The sequence below is a fragment of the Octopus bimaculoides genome, chromosome 8 (genome assembly GCF_001194135.2).
Source record: "Octopus bimaculoides isolate UCB-OBI-ISO-001 chromosome 8, ASM119413v2, whole genome shotgun sequence".
Lineage (NCBI taxonomy): Eukaryota > Metazoa > Mollusca > Cephalopoda > Octopoda > Octopodidae > Octopus > Octopus bimaculoides.
Genome location: NC_068988.1, coordinates 25,975,123 through 25,981,572, shown reverse-complemented (window position 1 = coordinate 25,981,572; position 6,450 = coordinate 25,975,123).

The following is a 6,450-nucleotide window of genomic DNA, read 5'->3' as shown; positions in this document are numbered from 1 at the left end:
TCTCTCTCTCTCTCTCTCTCTCTCTCTCTCTCTATATATATATATATATATATATATACATGTATGTATACGTATGTATGTTTATACATACTCGCATATACATATATGTTTCAATTTATGCCTGTATAAATTAATTATGTACATCCCTTTCGTTGCATTTACTCTATCGAGATATTAACATTAACAGGACTTCGTTTAAATTTTCTGAAATGAAATTATTTCGTTACTGTCCAAAACTATTACATCTAATATTTTTCCTATAACTTATTTATCCAGTCCAACCACAACATACATCGATTCGGTCCTAGATTGAAAGTGAATATTTCCCACCCTATATCCAAAATTTATATGTTTTCTTTCTTCGTTGTGTTTTGTTTTGTAGTTAAGTACAAATCTTGAGAAAACTACAATTTACACGTGCTAATAATATCGGATATGAACCAAGTATCATAAGTTATATTACTACGAAATCTATAAAGCGACGGATTGGACAAATGAAAACAATGTAACTTGTTCACATTTGACCTTTACCCACATTCACTCATAAAATCATGCTTCCATGTACGCGTATCTACACACCATCTCGCACGCACGTACATAAACATATAAATCTGTATGTAAGTATGTATGTATGTATGTATGCCTATATATATATATTGGGAGAGAGTGAGAAAGAGAGAGGGATATGTGTGTTTGTATGTTTATACATAGGTATATTTGTGCGTGTGTATGTGTATGCATGTAATATCTATATCTATACATATATGAATATATACTCAAATAAAACCTCAATTTTGAGTCAATGAAGAAACGTACATACACTTGTTAAATATGTAAGGATAGAAATATAAGGTCCAGCAAAATAGAATTATTACAAATCCTGTGCAACATCGAAATTTATATATATATATATATATCAATAAAACATTGGATTGTAACGCCTGGAGTATATTTGATCTCTCTAATATCCATATCATTCCAACTAAACCGCTTTAATGCATTATATAATCATGGATCAATTCGTGAGAGATGCTGCGTTTGTAGCGAAAGAGCTGGAAATGGATGATGCTGGTGAGTTGGTATTTTACGTTCTCTATTCGAAATTTACCGACGTCAACATTACTTATGTCTGTAGAGATCGATAACACAAAATTGCAAAAGCTGTACCTGAAATGAAAAATCGTTAAGCTAAAAGTTTAATATATTTTTGTCTTCAGGGGAAATTCGCAAAATTAATATGAGTGTAAATAGTGATATAAAAATTAAATTACCGAAAGGTTTCCATATCCCGTGTAGATAGCCAAGGGAACAAGATACACTCTGTTGACGAAATGTAAGAATATACTTTTAGAATAGTATATGGTTTACTAAATGACATATATTATCGACAGGTTTTAAGTGAAAACAATTCAAATTCCGCCCAGATTAACTTTGCTTTTCAACCCACTGTAATCGATAAATATTAGGGTTGATGTAATTAACTGACTCCACCCTCTGTTATTGTGTCTAATGTAGAAACAATTATTAATGGGCTGTCAGGGTGGGAAAGGTATACCAGAATCGTTAGGACATCGGGGAAATTCCTTGAGGTATTTCGTCTGGTTCTTTTCGTTGTGAGTGGGGTTTTCTCCTAGATTAACATTCACTTCATCAGTTTGGATGTTGATAAAATAAAGTATCAGTAAAGTAAAATTATTCGTTTTATCGTTTAAGTCCCTCGGTAAAATTTATCGCATTCTGCCTACATTAGAAACTATTAACATTTAGCTAACAACAATATTCTGTTGACTAATTAAAAGACTAACGTTAAATATGAAACCAGTCCCATCATTTTGTATTTCATGTTCATACTTGCTAAGTAATACATTAGTTTATCTATTAGATATGAATAACTCTATGATAGAATACAAAAAATTTGAGTGAATCTCAATAAAGTCTTATGTTTTTGGAATTATACAGCTACTACCTCTACAGTGAAATAATTATAATAAATATGAATGGACAGACGGCTAGTATATCTTTATAAAAACCCTGGATATGAAAGAATGCAATACAAAATGAAAACAAACAAGTCATCAATACCTGGCACGAATTTCCTGGCACAGATTGAGCAGTTTTTATTATATCGGAAAAGCAAGATATTTTCCAATTTTAATTATTTATCTCTGCATAGAACATTTAGATATTAACTACTTTTGAGTCTTATTATACATTGTGTGGCATATAATATATTAATTATGACATACAATGATATATAACATAAGATACTAGATCACTAAATGTTAACGCATAACTGACGTAAGATATCATAAACTACTGTAGTTTATTTCAAAGAAAAATATTCTTATTTATCGATGAATAATGTCATAATTCCATTTAAAAGCAACATACATATATTTTTAAAATGAACTTTCTTTTACAGGTCATGTTAATCAATGATAACTATCATTGCCATAAATAGATGATGACAAATTAATGACACCACCTATCCAGGTATGAGTTATGTCAATATAAATAAACCTGATTTAAGTTTTGTTTTGTGACATATCACATGAAGTGAGTAAATACATGAATACTATACATAAGTTCAGTAAATATACATGGTTAAATCGGAAAAGTTTCAGGACAGTTTAACATGTCTTAGTAATAGGTTTACATGTCGTAGTAACAGCTAATAATATAGATTTCTTTATATCACAAATGGAATAAAAAGAAAATGATTGATTCATTTCTTACATTATTGTCTTTTTTCTTCCCTGAAGCAAAATATCATTAGCGAAATACGGTGAAACCTTTGTTTGACACAGAAATCTACTTCGAGAATACAATGGAATAAATAAAGACTTAACAAGTACAAAATACACGAAGTAATATGGTAATAAATAAGTGAAGATATAAAGTTAAAAATACAAACAGCCATAAACAAAGATTTGCTGTAAATGTCGGACGAAATGTAAGTGAAAGCTTTGAGAAGAGGAAAAAGGGTCTTGTTTAAATAAAGATGAACACAGAAATAACAGGGAGATGTAATGTTGTTTTGTGTTAGCAGATATTTCAATTACATGTCCCGATATATTGGCTCATTGCTGCTTATACAAATATCAGTACTCTAATTCTCTCCTGCTCCCTTTCGTTTGTAAACATATTCGTACACACAATGCACCTATACACGCACATACGTACGCGCGCGCGCGCACACACACACACACACATACACACACACACACACACACACACACAAACGAACAAACACACACACATACGCACAAACACACAAATATATATTTATATATATACATATATAGTTATAAAACTTCACACATACACACAAGTGTGTACATATGGACTGAGTGTATATAATATGTATGTACCCATCCATGTTACTCTTTCTCTCTCTCATTACACACACACACACACACACACACACACACATATATATATATATATTCATAGATAGAGAGAGAGAGAGAAGGAGAGCGAGAGAGAGAGAGAGAGAAGGAGAGCGAGAGAGAGAGAGAGAGAGAGAGAGAGGAGAGAGAGAGAGAGGGAGAGAGAAAGAGTCATACACATATTAGCACATTAACCATGCTCAAAAGGTCCGTTTAAGCCGATTATTTAGATTCAACCTGGCGTTGGCAATGAAGTTACACTTAGTCCCTTTAAGTCTATCTAGGTTACAGATGAGTTGAGGCCTTCTATTTCATTTTGTTAACGCTTTTTATATATCATTAATTTCAAAATGTGTACCCGTGCTTATTTTCTAAAGAGAGTTTAATATTAATCCACATAAAGTATCTGAAAGATCTCATATGACAATTCCATGAAACAAAAATATAGTTCGTCATTACTATTATGACCACAGAGATCTTAGCATTTATTTGTTGTAATAGCGCTATCATTATATGAGTGTTTTATTTTTTGGCATGAAATTGTTCTGTCAACCCTGACGACCTTAGTCAATCTCCATTGACAACATTCAATTAAATATCCACGAGATATCACGATTGGCGTATTTTTTTACCATGTACATGTTTGTTTACAAATGCAGGGGACGACTTATTTTAAGATGTCCAAAGAAGTGTGTGGGGGGGAACAAAGGATGATTCATCTGGAAATTTAGAGCGAAAAATTCCTATTATCTTAGGACTTAAGTTGGGGCGCGCGCCAAATCGACATTTTAGTTAATATGTGCGAACAGGCTTCTCCTCTTTCAGTTACACATATCTGCTGTAATTGTTGACGTCAATGTGTTGTACACCGGACAATACCGAATGTGGCTGTGTATGTGAATTTTCTTTTCTAGTGTTCATGAACTCAATATTTCTTTCTTAAATATCTTATATATTGTTCATTGGATCACAACTGATTCATCACACTCGAGTTCTCTACGCTCAATGAGTACCTTCTGAAAGTGCAAAATGATTTTGCTGCTACTCATTATGTTTGAGATGTCACTTATGAATATGATAACGTATCAAAAATAGTACTGTGTAGGTTACGCCTCAGGACATTTACTGGACGTAAGAGGATTCCATGTTTTTTTTTTCTTTCGGCTTACCAAGCAGTTTTTGATCCATGCACTAACTTTGCCCAGTCTTCAATATTGCTTCTACAGAAGACATTACTGAAATCGAAAGATTATAGCATCTGTTTCGGAGCCCTCTTAATTATTTGAATATCACTAAATGCTACTGCAAAACCAAGCATTTAGGGATTGCGATTTAATTAACACTTGCTCACTAGAAAATCTGTTATGATCTTACAATGCTCGCAAAAACTTTAGGAAAAAGAAGACAAAGTGAAAAATTTATCTGTCTCTTTGCATCTTCATTTATTTTTCTTCATACGCTGTGCTTTAAAAATTGTCAAACGCTTTGGCATGAGGGGAAGTGAGTGGGAAAGACTAGTCGATAAGCAATATGTAAAGTATAATTTTACACCAGTTTACTTCTTGCGCAATAATATTTTCAATAATATTGCACAATGATATGGTTTTGCTGGGGTTAAAGTATTTCAGTTTCGTTTTGCATGTTGAATCTTCGGCATATAGTACTATGTTCTCGTTTGAGGAAAGAATGTTTTCATCTGAACATGTATGGTGCCATATGGTTGCATTAATCTAATTTCCATAAAGTTGGATTGTATCCTATTGTTTCGAGCTTAATTTCTATCCTCTTGATTCAGCTGCTGGTTCATCTTGGACTGACCTTCAAATACCTGCTTATATAATTTGTTTTCAAATAATCTACGAAATTAAGGTTCATAGCGTAACTCAATAATATACTTCTAGTATTGTAGCAAACGGTAAATTATTTTAATCTTGTTGGTGGATTCTTGGAGGCGAATGAGAAATATATATTTGCCTTCATTTCTAACTGCACAGTCAGCTCAGAGAGTAATAAGGTGTCTACGTTTCATCTAACTATTGCTGTGGGATATGTTTTGAGAAGAGATGCAGTTAGGATCAGGAAAAGAATGTATTACAAATTGTTAGTGCAGCGCCCTTCTGACTGTATGATCTGTTTGGTGAATTCTTAGTTGGTCAGAAGCTTTCTGTGTTTAACGGAAATGTTGTAGGTCAAGCCATTCTTAGTTAACTCAAAGTTCGCAGGCATTTGTTTAGTGAGTTTACAGGAGACGGTATTGTAATTTTGGTAAAAAGCTTTTCTGAGGTACTTACACCAGATTTTGTTCATATAATATACACAAACAAACACACACATACACACACACCCACACCCACGCCCACACAGGCACACATGTATATATGTATATAAAAATTGATATATTTATGTGCATTTATGTATATATGCATATGTATTCGGGTAACACTAAGATTTACTTCCGACAGATTTTCATGTTTGATAAATAACTGTTATATCTTCTACTCTTCCTTTCTTATCATGTGATGACGTGAGATGTGAATGATCTCAATGATTTAGTACAGCAAAATTTAATGAAGTTGTGTACATCATTTTTGTTATAACAGAGAATGTATACGTCTATATGTTTATAAACACATATTATTGAATAAATATAAGTACAAATGAAAAAAATATATATGGATATATATTTGTATGTGAGTATGAACATGTGTGTTTATATAAATATATGCACAAATATGCGTACATATATGCACTCAAATAAATTCGCACAAAAAAACGTAATAAAAAAACTTGAAATGCTAGAGCATAAATACGATAAATTTTTTGTTTAATGTGAGTAAAAATTTCTGTTTATTTGGAAATATATTTTTTTGTTTTTCATTGTTTACTTATATTCTCCTGACATTTACGTAACGATAAACAAACATCATTTAATCTTTGATTTCTGACACAAAAACTTACGCGGAAACACTCTCGCACGCGCGCACGCATACACACACGTACACACACATAGCTAAACATGCAAGTAGATAGATAAATAGATAGATTTGTGTATATGTATATA